The sequence below is a fragment of the Scyliorhinus canicula genome, chromosome 1, assembly GCF_902713615.1.
Source record: "Scyliorhinus canicula chromosome 1, sScyCan1.1, whole genome shotgun sequence".
Classification (NCBI taxonomy): Eukaryota; Metazoa; Chordata; class Chondrichthyes; order Carcharhiniformes; family Scyliorhinidae; genus Scyliorhinus; species Scyliorhinus canicula.
The window spans coordinates 126,933,218-126,951,724 of NC_052146.1; positions in this window are offsets into that span (position 1 = coordinate 126,933,218).

Consider the following 18,507-nt stretch of genomic DNA (forward strand, 5'->3'; position numbering starts at 1 on the left):
GTGCAGGGGACTACCCGCGTGGCGGACACACAGTGGACGGCCATGGCGGGTGTCCCCGGGACAAGGGGGAACCCCGGAGCGCAGGGACCCGACCGCATGGGGAGAGCAGTGATAGTGGACATCCTGGACGGCCCCCTAACAAAGGGAAACCCCAGAGGGCAGGGGCGCGTCCACCGGACAAATATGGTTAACACCACAGGAGCAAGGGGGCAGAAGCCCCCCACCAGAATAGTCACCTGGAACGTAAGGGGACTTAACGGCCCAGTGAAGAGATCTAGAGTCCTCACCCACCTTAGAAACATGAGGGCCGACATAGTCTTCCTCCAAGAGACGCACTTGAGGGAGCAGGACCAACTGCGGGTAAGAAAGGGCTGGGTGGGACAAACCTATCATTCCTGTTATGGGGCAAGGGCCAGGGGGGTGGCGATCCTGATTGGCAAGAGGACAATGTTTAGGGCGACAAAGACGGTTACGGACCCAGGGGGACGGTATGTCATGGTCAGCGGGGCCCTGGATGGGGCGCCGGTAGTTCTAGTTAACGTGTACGCGCCCAACTGGGACAACACGAGCTTCATCCAAAAGACCATGGCAGAAATCCCGGACATAGCGACGCACCGACTAATCATGGGGGGGACTTCAACTGTGTACAGGACCCAACGACGGACAGATCAAACCCCAGAACGGGGAAAACCTCAAACATGGCAAGGGAACTCAGCCACTATATGGAGCAGATGGGAGCAGTAGACCCCTGGAGATTCGCCCACCCGGGGGAGAAAGAATTCTCTTTCTTCTCCCCAGTACACAACGTGTACACCAGAATTGACTTCTTTGTGGTGGGGAAAACGGTGCTTCCAGAGATAGACAAGGTGGAATACTCCGCAATTGTGATATCAGACCACGCTCCACACTACATGGATGTGCGGCTAGAGACGGGAAGGGCCCAGCGCCCCAAATGGAGGTTGGACGGTGCCTTACTAGCTGACAAGGCCTTCAGCGAAAGGATAGCGCAGGCCATAGCGGAGTACACTGAGATCAACCAAAACGGGGAGGTCTCACCCTCCACGTTCTGGGAAGCGCTTAAGGCCGTACTAAGAGGGGAAATCATAGCCTACAAAGCGCAAAGAGATAGGGAGGAAAGGGTGGCTAGGCAGAAGCTGGTCGACTCCATACTGGAGGTAGACCATAAATACTCCGAGGCCCCGACTGTAGAACTCCTGGCGGAGAGAAAAGAATTACAAAGGAACTTTGACCTGCTCTCCACCAGGAAAGCAGTACACCAACTCCGCCAGGCACGCGGGGCCCTATACGAACACGGAGACAAAGCCAGCCGCCTGTTGGCCCACCAGCTGAGAAAGCAGGCAGCCAGCAGAGAAATTGCGCAAATCAGAGATACCAGAGGCACGTTGGAAACAGAACCAGAGAGGATTAACAAAACCTTCAAGGCCTTCTACCAAGAGCTGTACACCTCAGAGCCCCCAACGGGGAAGGCTGGGATGAACAGGTTTCTTGACGGACTGAACATACCAGTTGTGGGAGAGGGCAGAAAACGGGATCTGGAAGCACCACTAGCACTGGGAGAGATCATGGAGAGCATTAGCTCCATGCAGGCGGGGAAGGCGCCGGGACCGGACGGATTCCCGGCGGACTTCTACAAAAAATTTGCGACAGCGCTGGCCCCGCACCTGCGGGAGATGTTCACAGACTCGCTAGCTAGGGGCACGTTGCCACCCACGTTAGCACAGGCCTCAATCTCGCTGATACCTAAGAAAGACAAAGACCCAACGGAATGTGGGTCATACAGACCCATATCTCTGCTGAATGCAGACGCCAAAATACTGGCCAAAATCCTAGCCAAAAGGCTAGAAGACTGTGTACCTGAGGTGGTCACAGAGGACCAGACGGGCTTTGTCAAAGGTAGACAGCTGACCGCAAACATCAGGCGCCTGCTGAACGTGATAATGACCCCCTCCGGGGAGAGAACACAAGAGGTGATCGTCTCCCTGGACGCAGAAAAGGCCTTCGACAGAGTCGAGTGGAAATACCTCATAGAGGTACTGGAGCGGTTCGGGCTTGGAACAGGGTTCACCGCTTGGGTAAAGCTCCTGTACAACGCTCCCATGGCGAGTGTACAGACCAACAATACCAACTCCCAATACTTCCAGCTGCACAGGGGCACCAGACAAGGATGCCCACTGTCCCCGCTGCTGTTCGCACTAGCAATTGAACCGCTAGCAATCGCGCTCAGGGCAGCAAAAAATTGGAGGGGGATCCGAAGGGGAGGTAGAGAGCACAGAGTCTCACTCTATGCGGATGATCTGCTCCTCTATATCTCGGACCCACAAAGCAGCATGGACGGAATCATCGCGCTCCTGAAAGAGTTTGGAGCCTTCTCGGGCTACAAACTCAACATGAGCAAAAGTGAGATCTTCCCAGTACACCCGCAAGGGGGGGGGGGGGGGGGGGGGGGGGGGGGGGGGGCAGCACTAAAGGGGCTGCCGTTCAAACAAGCCCGACATAAATTCCGCTACCTGGGGATCCAAATAGCCCATGACTGGAAAGGGATCCACAAATGGAACCTCACCAGCCTGACGGAGGAAGTTAAAAGGACCTGCAAGATGGAACACACTCCCGCTCTCCCTCGCGGGGAGAGTTCAGACGATCAAAATGAACGTACTGCCCAGGTTCCTCTTCCTGCTTAGATCCATTCCGATCTACATCCCCAAGGCCTTTTTCAAAGCGCTGGACAAACTCATCATGGCGTTCGTATGGGGGGGGGTAAAAATGCTAGGATCCCAAAGAAGGTCTTACAAAAAACAAAAACCAGGGGAGGGTTAGCCCTCCCGAATCTACAATTCTACCACTGGGCAGCAACAGCCGAGCGAGTAAGGGGATGGATCCAGGAGCCAGAAGCTGAGTGGGTGCGTGCGGAGGAGGCCTCCTGCATGGGAACCTCCCTCCGGGCCCTCGCCACGGCAGCACTCCCATCCCCACCCAAAAAACACTCCAGCAGCCCAGTGGTGACAGCCACCCTCCAATCCTGGAACCAACTGCGGCAGCAACTTGGCCTGACCAAAATGTCGAACAGGGCTCCCATCTGCAACAACCATAGGTTCAAACCAGCACTGACCGACGCCACCTTCAAAAGGTGGAGGCAGGACGGGGGACACTGACAGTCAGGGACCTATACACGGACGACAGGATCGCAACACTGGACGAACTGACAGAGAAATTTCAGCTAGCTGGGGGGAACGAGCTACGGTACCTGCAGCTCAAAAACTTCCTACGAAAGGAGACAAGGACGTACCCACAACCGCCACGACAGACACTACTGGAAGACCTACTGGACGCAAGTATCCTAGAGAAAGGGAACTGTAGTGACATGTATGACCGACTGGTAGATAGGGACGACACCGTACTGGACGCAACAAGGAGGAAATGGGAGGACGACCTGGGGATGGAGATCGGGTGGGGACTCTGGAGCGAAGCACTGCATAGGGTCAACTCCACCTCCACGTGCGCAAGGCTCAGCCTGACGCAACTAAAAGTGGTACATAGAGCCCACTTAACAAGAACCCGTATGAGTAGGTTCTTCCCGGAGGTGGAAGACAGATGTGAACGGTGCCAAAGAGGCCCGGCCAACCACGCCCACATGTTCTGGTCTTGCCCCAGACTCGTGGAGTACTGGACAGCCTTCTTCGAGGTTATGTCCAAAGTGGTGGGAGTGAGGGTGGAGCCATGCCCGATAGTGGCGGTCTTCGGGGTTTCAGAACAGCCAGATCTATTCCTGGGGAGGAGGGCGGACGCCCTTGCCTTTGCCTCCCTGATCGCCCGCCGTAGAATCCTGTTTGGCTGGCGGTTAGCAGCACCGCCCAGAGCTGCAGACTGGCTGTCCGACCTCTCGGAATCTCTCCAAATGGAGAAAATCAAATTTGCCATCCGAGGGTCGGACGACGGCTTCCACAGAACGTGGGAGCCATTCATGCAACTGTTCCGGGACCTATTTGTGGCCAATGTACAAGAGGAAGAATAGTCGGGGGAAGGTAGCGGGAGGGGGGGGGGGGGGGGGGGGCTACAGGTTCGCTACGGGGGTTCGATGGCTAGCTAAGGCCCAAAACCAAACTAAATAAACATGTTGAGGGGGGGGGGGGGGGCGCAGTTACTACTACGAAGATGCTTACCTGTAAATATGTATGTTAATTTTTGCGTGTTTGTTTTTTTTTCTCTCTCCTAACAATTTGTAATTTGTTCAATATAAAATATGAAAACTGAATAAAAACATTTATAAAAAAAAAGAAACGACTGAAGGCACTGGAACTATTTTGGGTTATTAACAATTCACTGAAGGCACTGGATACTGCAAAGACTATGGGCCCTGACAATATCCAGCAATAGTACTGAAGACTTGTGCTCCAGAACTTGCCGCACGCCTAGCCAAGCTGTTCCAGTACAGCTACAACACTGGCATCTACCCAGCAATGTGGAAAATTGCCCAGGTGTGTCCTGTACACAAGAAACAGGACAAATCCAACCCAACCAATTACCACCCTATCAGTCTACTCGCCATCATCAGCAAAGTGATGGAAGGAGTCATCAACAGTGCTATCGAGCGGCATTTACTCAGCAATAACCTGCTCACGGACGCTCAGTTTGGGTCCCGCCAGGGTCACTCAGGTCCTGACCTCATTACAGCCTTGGTTCAAACATGGGCAAAAGAGCTGCATGCCAGAGGTGAGGTGAGAGTGACTGCCCTTGACACCAAGGCAGCTAAACTGGAGTCAATGGGAATCAGGGGGAAAACTCTCCGCTGGTTGGAGTCATACCTGGCAAAAAGAAAGATGGTTGTAGTTGTTGGAGGACAATCTCTCAGCTCTAGGACATCACTGCAGGAGTTCCTCAGGGTAGTGTCCTAGGCTCAACCATCTTCAGCTGCTTCATCAATGACCTCCCTTCCATCATAAGGTCAGAAGTGGGGATGTTTGCGGATGACTGCGCAATGTTCAGCACCATTCACGACTCCTCAGATAATGAAGCAGTCCATGTCCAAATACAGCAAGATCTGGACAATATCCAGGCTTGGGCTGACAAGTGGCAAGTTACATTTGCACCACACAAGTGCTAGGCAATTACCATTTCTTTCAAGAGAGGATCTAACCATCGCCCCTTGACATTCGATGGCACCACCATTGCTGAATCCCCAACAATCATCATCCAAAGGGTTACCATTAATCAGAAACTGAACTGGACTAGCCATATTAATACTGTGGCTACCAGGGCAGGTCAAAGGCTAGGAATCCTACGGCGAGTAACTCACCTCCTGACCCCCCAAAGCCTGTCCACCATCTGCAAGGCACAAGTCAGGAGTGTAATGGCATACTCTCCACTTGCCTGGATAAGTGCAGCTCCACCAGCACTCAAGAAGATGAACCCCATCCAGGACAAAGCAGCCCGCTTGATTACTTTTCTTTTCACAAACTTTTAAGCCCTCCACCACCAATGAACAGTGATAGCATGTGAACCATCTACAAAATGCACTGCAGTAACTCACCAATGTTCCTTAGACAGCACCTTCAAAACCCACGACCACTATCAGCTAGAAGGATAAGAGCAGCAGATACATGTGATTCCCACCACTTGGAGGTTCCCCTCCAAGTCACTCACCACCCTGACTTGGAAATATATCGCCATTCCTTCACTGTCGCTGGGGCAACATCCTGGAACTCTCTCCCTAATAGCACAATGGGTGTACCTACACCTCAAGGACAGCAGCAGTTCAAGAAGGCAACTCACCACCACCTTCTTAAAGGCAACAAGGACGGACAACAAATGCTGGCCTAACCAACAATGCCCACATTGTGGGGGGGCTCTAGTTAGAGTGTCTCTGGGGGCTTCCTATAGTTAGGGTGTCTCTGTTGGGGGTGTGTCTCTGGATGTGTTTCTGATTTTAGGGGATCTCGGGAGGGGCGAGCGTGCGGGGGTCTGGTAAAGGAGGGGCAGGCAGGTTGTGCATTGTGGGGTGGGCAGGGTGGCCCTTGGATGGACTTTGAGAGCAACTCCCTTGGACCACTGCGAGGTCCACCACGTCAGGTTCATGTTTGGTGATACTTGTAGTAATCTTTGCCAACGTGATTCCCGGCCCATAGGACCGGAGAATCACAGAGGGCTGGAGAATAGGGCGTCGGGCCCACTAAGTGGATGCAAATGGAGCAGTAAGATCAATTTGCGTTCATTTACATCCTCCCGCTGGCATGCAAGCACGAACCCCGATCACACTGCCAGCTTGGGGGTCGGTGCATTGGAAACGGATTGGCGATCCCAATTTCCACCAGATGCCCAATTCTCCACCCGATCGGGCGTCCCGGGACAGAGAATTCACCCCAGAGATAACATTTTGTGTCGATATGACTTCAGGAATTATACAGGAATGGGGTGGTAAGTCTTTGCATGGCTACTTTAACTGTGTGCTCACTCAAATCCCACTAGTCTGGGTGTATTAAACATCCTGGTATGTACTTTGGAAATAAAATTGCGGATAACATATTATGCTAAAGAGGGTACACACCACTTGAGGGCACAGGTTTTGCTGCATTAAAGAGTAACAAATCACGATGGAGGTGAAGTTTCTCAAAACTTCTCCCATCCTGGCCTCCTAAACAGTGTTTCTACCAAAAATCCACTATTGTTACGGTGACAGAGCAAGGGAACTCCTACCTAAAAATTCACCCCACCAGTTGAGAACGCAATGAACAACAGCAGTTTGCATTGCGATGATGTTTAGCGTTCAACATCTTTGAATTACTTTAAATCACTCGCTTCGGGCAGCATGGTGGCGCAGTGGTTAGCATTGCTGCCTGCGGCGCTGAGGACCCGGGTTCGAATCCCGGCCCTGGGTCACTGTCCGTGTGGAGTTTGCACATTCTCCCCATGTCTGTGTGGGTTTCACCCCCACAACCCAAAGATGTGCAGGGTAGGTGGATTGGCTAAGCTAAATTGCCCCTTAATTGGAAAAAATAATTGGGTACTCTAAATTTAAAAAAAAAAAATCACTCGTTTCTATTTTGCATTGCATTAGATATGAAATCAGTTGGATGGTGCGATCGCCCTTAGTTTCAAAGGGAGTGGTGATCAAGCTGCAGCAGGTTTGATGGAAAGTTTTGCCTGTAATTTTTCTAGCTACCTCTGCTGTTTGTAAATGCTTACCTCCTTTAAAGAGTAATGAAACCCTGGAAGGCAGCTACTGAACAAGCCTGTCGAAGAGTGCTGTGAAAATGCTTGAACTCCATTTTTGTGAGAATAACAAAAATGGGCTTGAACGGGCTCGCCTATGTCAGCAGTTCAAAGGGCAGATTGCAGTGAATTTTGCATTGAGCGTCTCTTCCACTCATTTGAAAGATTATACGGGTTGCAGCTTGTCAATAAAGTGGAGGTTCTGGCGATGGCAGAAAAAGTGGGCTAATTTCTCACAGCGATGATATGAAGGCAAACTGCTCTCCCTTCCCTGATGCTGAATACTTGAAAGTCTTGCTGTCGGAAATGCTTAATGATCGTTACTTAACGATATGTTGAGCTGCTCGCAGAAAAATACTTTTCACTGTAGCTTGGTATACGTGACAATAAACAAAATCCAAATCCAAATGCCCCCAAAGAGGATGGCCTTTGTGCGGCTGAATACCCCGTATAGTAAAATTACTGGTGAGACGAGCGATTTCACTAACCAAGTCAAATTGGCCAAAAATTAAACATAATTTTGTTGGCATCAAGAGTAACGTGATAGGAACTGTGATTCTCACTTAATCATACATTTCTCCGGAAGTCAATCAAACTTGGCACAAATGTGAAATAGGACCTACAACACTCACCCTGTGGGAGATACCCTTTAAAGTTCTGTACACAGACATTGCGCTTTGCACATACTTTTCATTGTGTCACTGCTGGATTACATATTTTCTGTGCATATGGATGTGGCAACCAAGGCGTTCCTCAGTATCTTTCCTTCCATCATAAGGTCAGAAGCGGGGAACTTCACTGATGATTACACAACGTTCAGCACCATTTTTCACTCTTCAGATACTGAAGCAGACCATGGCCAAATGCAGCAAGACCTGGACAATATTCAGACTTGGGCTAACAAGTGGCAAGTAACATTCATACTACACAAGTGCCAGGCAATAACCATCTCCAACAAGAGAGAATCCAACCATCGCTCCTTGACATCCAATGGCATTACTATTGCTGAATCCCCCATTATCAACATCATAACATCATAGACATAGAATTTACAGTGCCGAAGGAGGCCATTCGGCCCATCGAGTCTGCACCGGCTCCTGGAAAGAACACCCTACCCAAGGTCCACACCTCCACCCTATCCCCATAACCCAGTAACCCCACCCAACATTAAGGGCAATTTTGGACACTAAGGACAATTTAGCATGGCCAATCCACCTAACCTGCACATCTTTGGACTGTGGGAGGAAACCGGAGCACCCGGAGGAAACCCACACACACACGGGGAGGATGTGCAGACTCCGCACAGACAGTGACCCAAGCCAGGAATCGAACCTGAGACCCTGGAGCTGTGAAGCGATTGTGCTCTCCACAATGCTACCATGCTGCCCTCGGGGTTACCATTGACCAGAAAAGTAGTTGGAGTAGCCATATAAATACTGTGGCTACAACAGCAGTTCAGAGGCTAGGAATCCGGGGGCAAGTAACTCCCCTCCTGATTCCCCAAAGCTTGTCCACCATCTACAGGACACAAGTCAGGAGTGTAATGAATACTCTCCCCTTGCCTGGATGACTGCAACTCCAACAACACTTAAGAAGTTTGACACCATCCAGGAGCCAAGCAGTCCACTTCATTGCTACCCCTTCCACAAACATTCACTCCCTCCACCACTGATGAAGAGTGGCAGCCATGTCTATCTTCTACAAGATTCACTACAGGAACTCACCAAAGCTGAAAAGGCACAAGCACAAGGCTTCTCTGAACCTGAAACAGTAAGCTAACCCAAGAGCAAGAAAGCAGCTGAAGGTTGAGGTCCAGCAAAACCCGTGACCTGATGGTGGGTGGAGAAAGTGAAAGGGATTTAAAAGTTAGCTGACAACCATGAGCACGCTGTTTCTTTAGTACCTACGACCCAAGTATCCAAGATCCCACCCCATTGCTGGCTAAGAACGGAGAGGTGCTCATCAAGAACAGTGAAGCAGTCCGTGCCCACTGAAAGGAACACTGCAAAGACCTCCTTAACAGGGACTCTGTCTTCAACGTGAGTCTCCTCATCTCCATCTCCACAGCCATTGCTATCCACCACCATCTTAGCACAACCCCAACCCGACACAAGGTAGCAAAGGGCATCAGACAGCTAAAGACCAACAAGTTTCAAGTGCAGGTGGAATTCCCACTGAAGCACTAAAATACGGTGGAGAAGCACTAATGGCACAAATTCATGACCTCATTTCCCTTATTTGTAGGGAGGAGAACATGTCAGGCGATCTCAGAGACACTGTATCGAGACCATCTTCAAGAAAGGTCACAAGTTCAACTGCAGTATCTACAGAGGAATTACCCTCCTGTCAGCCATAGGGAAGGTCATTGCAAGAAACTTCCTTACTTGCCTTCTCCCTGAGGCTGAAGAGCTCCTCCCAGAGTTCCAATGTAGATTCCCACCACGAAGGGCACAATGGACACCATCTTCACTGCATGGCAACTGCAAGAGAAATGCAGGGAACAGCACCAACCCTTGGACATGGCTTTTTATAACTTCACACAGACTTTCAACGCTGTCAACTGTGGGAGATTATGGAGCGTCCTCTTCTATTTCAGCTGCCCTCAAAGGTTTCGCCATCCTCTGCCTGCTCCTCAATGACATGCAAGTCATGGACCAAACCACAGATCCACTACATACCCAATTTACGTTCGGACAGGGGTCAAGCAAGGATGTGTCATCGCACCAATGCTCTTCTCAAACCTCCTTGCTGCAATGTTCCACCTCACAATCAGCAAGCTCACAACTGTAGTGAAACTAAACTACAGAACAAATGGGAATCTGTTCAACCTCTGCCACCCACAAGCCAGATCCAAGGTCGCCCGATCCTCCGTCATTGAACTACAGCCTGCAGACGATGCTTGCGTCCACTTGGAAACGGAGCTCCAGTCATCACTTACTCTAAACATCCATAAGGTAAAGGTCCTCAATGAATCTTCCCCCGCCACACAGCCATGCTCCCCAATTATCAAAATCCACATTGAGGCATTGGACAACATGGACCACTTTCCATACCTTGGGAACTTGCTGTCAACAAAGGCAGGCATTGACGATAAGGTTTAACACCACCTTCGGTGTGACAGTGCAGCCTTCCGTCGCCTGAGGAAGACAGTGTTTGAAGACCAGGACCTCAGGCCCGGCACCAAGCTCATGGTTAGAACAACAACATAGAACACACAGTGCAGAAGGAGGCCATTCGGCCCATATAGTCTGCACAGATCCACTTAAACCCTCACTTCCACCGTATCCCTATCACCCAATAAACCCTCCTAACCTTTTTGGACACTAAGGCCAATTTAGCATGGTCAATCTACCTAACCTGCATATCTTTGGACTGTGGTAGGAAACTGGAGTACCTGGAGGAAACCCACGCAGACACAGGGAGAACGTGCAGACTCCGCACAGACAGTGACCCAATGGGGAATCGAACCTGGGACTCTGACGCTGTGAAGCCACAGTGCTATCCACTTGTGCTACCGTGCTGCCCTGGAATACAGAGCAGTCATTATACCCGCCTTCCTATATGGCTCTGAGACGTGGACTGTGTGCAGCAGGTGTCTCAAAACCCTGGAGAAGTACCACAGAGGCAGTGCCTCTGCAAGATCATGCAAATTCATTGGCAGGATAGGTGCACCAACGTCAGTGTTCTCACTCATAGAATTATAAAACTTACAGTGCAGAATTAGGCCATTTGGCCCATCGAGTCTACACCGTCCCTTGGAAAGAGCACCCTACTTAAGCCTCACTCAGGCCAACATCCCCAACATGGCCATGCTCGATCAGCTCCGCTTACGTGGGCCACATCATCTGCAGAGACTCCCGAAACATGTTCTCTACTCAGAGCTTTGACATGGCAGGTGAGCCCCAGGAGGGCAGGTGAAACACTTCAAGGACATGACAAAGTGCAATATCCCTGGCCCAAGACCACCTGCAGTGGAAGAACAGAATCTGGGAAGGAGCTGAACACCTGAGATTTCATCACTGGGCGCACCTGAAGCCAAGCGTCGATAGCAAAAGGAGTGCTTAGCAACCTGTGAACCACACCCACTTGCTCCTCCAACCACCCTATCCCCCACCTGTGACAGAGACTGTAGGTCAACAATTGGACTCAATCACCTGAGAACCCATTTTTACTGTGGAAGCAAGTCACCCTCAACCCCAAGAGACTGCCAAAGAAGACCTTTACCACAAACATTCAGACTCTCCATCACTTATGAAGCAGCCGTATGTACCATCTACAAGATGTACTCACCAAGGCTCCTTTGGCAGCACCTTCCATACCCATGACCACTACCATCTAGAACAGTGGTGGACAACCTGTGGCCCAGAGACCACATATGGCCCACCTGGGTTCTGAATGCAGCCCACAAGACATTTTGGCGATCATTGCTCACTCCCCGGGCCACCACGTTCTGCTGATTTCCGTCTGCGTGGATGTTTTGCCTATCAGTACGAATGAAGTGAAATGTACATAAAGCAAGGGTGAGTGAAGTGAGGTGGGTGTTGATTGCATACAATATTGACTGAGGGCCGTGTCCAAAGTGCAATTATTAATTTTGCTTTTACCATTTGAATTTGAATTTGATGATAGTTTTATTAATATATGAATGATTGAGCATTTTCTATAATTTGTTATGAAATGTTTGGCGTATATTAAATATATTTAATCTTATCCATGGGATTATGGTTAGTGAACAAGCCTGAATTCAATCTTGCGGCCCACTGAGATGAAGGAGGGCCAATCGTGAGGCCCATGCACTAGCCTGGGTTGCTCATCACTGATCTATAAGGATAAGAGCAGCAGATACCTGGGTTCCCCACCACCTGGAGGTTTCCCTCCAAGTCGCTCACCACCCTGACTTGGAAATATATCGTCGTCCCTTCACTGTCACTGGGTGTATAACCCTGAACCTCTCTCCCTAACAGCACTGTGGGTGCACCTACAACACAGGAACTGCAGTGGATCAAGAAGGCAGCTCATCACCACCTTCTTAAGGAAAATTATGGATGGGCAATAAATGGTGGCCATTTATCATCGACGCCCACATCCCGTAAAGGAATTTTAAAAAACAAATGCTCACAGGCAGGCAGCCCTTGATTCTCTTCTATGGTTAGCAGCATTCTCAAAAGAGGCATGGATCCAGATGTTGGGCCTGGTCTTTTATGACTCATCCATCCCTTTCCAAAAATACAGGCCACATAGACTGCCACATAATTCTCACACTGACATGCACAATGATGGGCAGAATCTTGTGCCTTCCCCTATGGTTGGTTTGGTGGTCAGTGGGGTATTGAATCAGGCAGGAGATTGGCAGATGGGGATCTCACCACCTTTCCAATTAGGTCCGTAGCACAAATACTTGTGGATTGCCTTCCTGCCCCGCTGCTGATTGAGGCCCTTCAGTGGCCAATTCATGGCCATTTAAGGGCACCATCCTGTCACTCATGGTATTAACTTAGTGGCAGTTGGGGGACTCGCCATGCAGGAAACATGACAAGCAAACCCTGCCTTGTGTGTTTGCTTGCAGGCGCCCATTGAAGTGCGGGGAGCTGTGACGGTGTCCCTTATTCAAGGGCACATTTTGCCCGATCGAGGGAACAGGCACTGAGAAGGGCGGGGGGGGGGGGGGGGGGGGGGGGGGGGTGCTCTACTAAAAGCCACTTTGTTGCCTGTTGCTGACCCACCATACCTGCATCCCCCTTCAGCTAACACTCATCTCTGGCTTGGGATCCAATGATGATATTAGGCCTTGGGTGGTTGTTGTACAGACAGCAGACAGCGTTAACTTGATTGCGCTGCCATTCAAGAGATCTGTCAGCCGCTGTCTGCCGCCAGTTCCCAGCAGGCGATTTCTGTCCCCGGGGTCATTAATCCTGGGCTAAGGCCTGCCACTGACCGGTCAAGTACCTGCTTGCCACAAGATGCGGCATTCTTTTCTAAAATGATCCTCGACAGCTCTTCAGCCAGTGGTTAGTACACCCATCGCCTCCATAGGATGTTTCTCCAGTCAGCCACCATCTAAACCTTAATTAAGTGTCAATCCTTGTTGTTCACTCAAGTGCTCACCTAATACCTCTAGAGAACTCTGTGCCAAGTCTGGAACTTGTGGGAATCCTGGCACCATTGGGAACATTAAACCCTGAAAGTGCTTCATCCTGTCAGCCTTCTATCCTCATCGGGAATGTTGAAGGTGTCGCCCTAAAAACAAAGTGCTTGCTATGTGTTTAAACTACAGATTATCTAAGGACAAGTAATACCTAGGGTGGCTGAAAAAGATCTAGTGGAATCAAATTTACCTGCATTGATAATCTTTAGGACTCCAAAAGAAACATCCTAAATCTAGATTTCTGCTGGGCATCCGAAAACAGATGCACAAATTTCTCACAGACAGACTTGTGATTAATAAAGGGAGATATTCTCTAACATTTTGAGGTTTCTGTGGAGATCGGGACTTGCTGCACCTTCATTTCTTGATCTTGCACTGACTCCACTTCCTCATATTAACTGAGCCGAATTAGATTAATCAGCAAAACTAATTAATTCATGCAATTCAGTGAAAGGAAATTGGAAACATTGACCAACAATTTAAACGATTATCTTCCTTGAAGAAGTTTACCTGTGGGTGTTTACAAATAAAAGGGAAGCATCTTGTTTTTAGGGCGACACCATCATTCCCTATGAGGATAGAAGGCTGACAGGCTGGTAGAAAAGACGGGCTAATTTCTCATACGGAAATATGTGGGCAAACTGCTCCCCCTTGATATTGAAGACTTGGAGCTGCTCCTGCAGGAAATGCCCCAAACTTTACTTGATCAATTTGGACAGGATTTGTTGCATTCTGTGAGCAGGCTAGCCTTGCTCAAGTCCAACAAGACTCCAGATTTAATGATTTAATCCATTTAACTGAGGTACAGGGGCGCCAATAGCTGTGGTTGGAAAAAATCCCACATGTGGCAGGCGTGTTCTATCGGCCTCATGGAGTCCGACTCAGGATGCGACAAGACCGGCATATCTCACGAGTGGCATCTCGCAAGATTTACCGGCCTCGTCATGTCTCGCGAGATCTCGTGAGGCGTCGCAATCTGGATCCCAACCTCATGGGCGATTTGCATATTCAAGTGAGTAGTTAGTCTCACTTGAATATGTCTACGCCAGATCTACCCAGTGTCCGAGATTGAACGACTCGCCTTGGAAATCTTGAGTAGGCATTCTTTAGCATTGGTTTCCACAAATGTGGACAAATGTGGCGCGGCACTTGTGGGGCATCTCCAAGGTGATTGGCGGCCCCTGGGCTTTGGGCATTTGGGCATGTTGGTACCCTGGCACCCTGATGCCATCCAGGCCCGATGGCAATGCCAGTCTGGCATCCTGGCAGTGCCAGCCTGGCAGTTCCACCTGGGAGACACACTGGCAATGCCAGACTGCCAATGCAGCGCTGCCGGGCTGCCAGGGGCATTTCCACTAGCAGTGCCCAGGTGGCATGTTTCCTGTGCAACTGGGCCTGGAATAGCCTGCCCTTATGAGGTGGGGTGTGACTGGCTCGATGACCCCCTAATTGGTGTGTTGGGGTATGGAGGCGGGGGCTATCCGGAGGCCACGGTGGTGAGTGGGGGGGAGGAGGTGCAAGAGATCAGGCACCATTTAAAAATGGGTCTAAATGCGGCCATGGTGGGGCATTCCTCGCTGAGGTGCAGAAATGCACCTCTCTCTCTCCCCAGCATACTCCTAGCAAATGTCCAAGCGATTGAAAACAAGCTGGATGAACTTAACGCCAGACTTACCTCTCAGAGGGAAGTAAGAGACTGCTGTGTGCTCTGTTTCACAGAGACATGGCTCACCCCCGCCTCACCGGATTGTGCCATACAACCTGAAGGCTTCTCTATTCCCCGGGTGGACCGCACGGCATCTTCAGGCAAAGTGAAGGTTGGAGGGGTTTGCCTCCTCATCAACTCCTCCTGGTGCTTGGATGTGGTAACCCTGGCGACCTACTGCTCCCCAGACCTGGAATACCTGACCGTAAAGTGCCGTCCATACTATCTTCCACGTGAGTTCACTTCAGCCATTATCACAGCAGTCTACATCCCACCCCAGGCAGAAGTGAGGAAGGCGCTGGATGAACTGTACACAGTCATAAACAACCATGAAACAGAACACCCGGAGGCCCTGTTCATTGTGGCCGGAGACTTCAACAAAGCCAACCTCAAGAGTGTACTGCCAAAATTCCACCAGCATATCTCCTGTACCACCCGGGGCGACAACACTCTTGACCACTGCTACTCAAAAATCAAGGGCGCCTACCGTTCCATCCCCCGACCGCACTTTGGGAAATCAGACCATAAGACTGTGCTCCTTCTCCCGGCTTACAAGCAGAAACTCAAGCGGGAGAATCCAGCTAAGAAGGTTGTGCAGTGCTGGTCTGAGGAGACAGAAGAGCTCTTACGTGACTGCTTGGAGACAGTGGACTGGTCCATATTTAAGAACTCAGCGACTAACTTAAATGAGTATGTCACCACCGTCACAGACTTCATCAGCAAATGTGTGGACGACTGCATGCCAAAGAAAGCAGTACGTACGTTCCCCAACCGGAAACCATGGCTCAACCGCGAGATTGACTCCCTACTGAAGGACAGATCTGAGGCGTTCAAGGCTGACGACCCTGTCCTATACAAGAAATCCAGGTACGACCTCCGCAAAGCCATCCGAGATGCCAAAAGAGAATATCAAACTAAGCTAGAGTCACAGACAGACTCTCGGCGGTTGTGGCAAGGACTAAGCAACATAACGGGCTACAAAGCGAAGCCGAGCAGTATCTCTGGCAGCAGTGCACCCCTCCCTGATGAACTTAACGCATTCTATGCTCGGTTTGAGCAGGTAACCAACAACCCGCTATCGAGTGCCCCAGCAACCCATAATTCACCCATACCCACCATCACAGTTTCCGAAGTCAGATCGGCCTTCCTGAAAGTGAACCCACGGAAGGCGATGGGCCCGGACGGGATCCCTGGTCGTGCACTCAGAACCTGCGCGGACCAGCTGGCAGAGGTTTTCACAGACATCTTTAACCTATCCCTACTCCACTCCGAGGTCCCCACCTGCTTCAAGAAGACCACCATCATACCGGTACCAAAGAAGAACCAGGCAACGTGCCTCAATGACTACCGCCCGGTGGCCCTGACGTCAGTTGTAATGAAGTGCTTTGAGAGACTGATCATGAAGCGCATCACCTCCATACTCCCGGAACGCCTTGACCCACTTCAATTCGCATACCGTCGCAACCGGTCCACAGCAGGCGCCATTTCCCTGGCCTTACACTCATCCCTAGAGCATCTCGAAAACAAGGACTCCTACATCAGACTGCTATTTATTGACTACAGCTCCGCCTTCAACACCATAATCCCAGCCAAGCTCATATCAAAGCTCCAAAACCTAGGACTTGGCTCTCCACTCTGCAACTGGATCCTTGACTTTCTGACCAACAGACCACAGTCAGTAAGAATGAACACCAACACCTCCTCCACAATAGTCCTCAATACCGGTGCCCCACAAGGCTGCGTACTTAGCCCCCTACTCTACTCCCTGTACACACACGACTGCGTGGCAAAACTTGGTTCCAACTCCATCTACAAGTTTGCTGACGATACGACCATAGTGGGCCGGATCTCGAACAACGACGAATCTGAATACAGGAGGGAGATAGAGAACTTAGTGGAGTGGTGCAACGACAACAATCTCTCCCTTAATGCCAGCAAAACTAAAGAGCTGGTCATCGACTTCAGGAAGCATAGTACTGTACACACCCCTGTCAGCATCAACGGAGCCGAGGTAGAGATGGTGAGCAGTTTCAAATTCCTAGGGGTGCACATCACCAAAAATCTATCCTGGTCCACTCATGTCGAAGCTATCACCAAGAAAGCACAACAGCGCCTTTACTTCCTCAGGAAACTAAGGAAATTTGGCATGTCCACATTAACCCTTACCAACTTTTACAGATGCACTATAAAGAGCATCCTCTCGGGCTGCATCACAGCCTGGTATGGCACCTGCTCGGCCCAGGACCGCAAGGAACTTCAGAGAGTCGTGAATACCGCCCAGTCCATCACACGAACCTGCCTCCCATCCATTGATTCCATCTACACCTCCCGCTGCCGGGGGAAAGCGGGCAGCATAATCAAGGATCCCTCCCACCCGGCTTACTCACTTTTCCAACTTCTTCCATCGGGCAAGAGATTCAGAAGTCTGAGAACACGGACGAACAGACTCAAAAACAGCTTCTTCCCCACTGTCACCAGACTCCTAAATGACCCTTTTATGGACTGTCCTCATTAACACTACACCCTGTCTGCTTCATCCGATGCCAATGCTTATGTAGTTACATTGTATATCTTGTGTTGCCCTATTATGTATTCTCATGTATTTTCTTGAATTCTGTTCAATTCCCTTTTCTTCCCATGTACTGAATGATCTGTTGAGCTGCTTGCAGAAAAATACTTTTCACTGTACCTCGGTACACGTGACAATAAACAAATCCAATCCAATCCAAATGAAGCAGAGTCCCGTGTAATATTGGGTCATTCCCCAGCTGAATGCGGCTGACATGGGGCTCTGTTTCATTTTTGTTAAATCGCACCAGCGTTTTGAATGGACTTCCCTTTTCATATAGTGGCAATAAGTGTAAATAGGGGAAATCTAAATCTGTAAAACATTGCAGGTACAAACAGAAATGGTTGCAATCCTTACTTGAAGAAGGAGAAACTTAAAACATTGAAATCCTTGAGATCTTCTGGTTACTCTACAGTCATTTGGTCTATAGCAGTGATTAGTACTGCTTCCTCACAGCACCAGGTTCCGGGGTTCAATTCCGGCCTTGGGTGACTGTGTGGAGTTTGCACATTCTCTCCACGTCTGCATGGGTTTCCAGCAGGTGCTCCAGTTACCTCCCACATCCAAAGATGTGCAGGTTAGGTGAATTGACTGTGATAAGTTGTCCCTTAGTATCCAACGGTTAGGGAGGTTCTAGTGTTAGGGTGTGGGATTGGGCTTGGGTAGGTTGTCTTTCGGATGGTCGGTGCAGACTTGATGGACCGAATGGGATTCTGTGATTCTTTTTTTTAATAACCTTCATTGTCACAAGCAGGATTATATTAACACTACAATGAAGTTATTGTGATTCTATGCTTCTATGATAGTCAACTTGACTCACTGGTTGGACGATTAAGATGATACACATCCCCTGGACGATGAAAT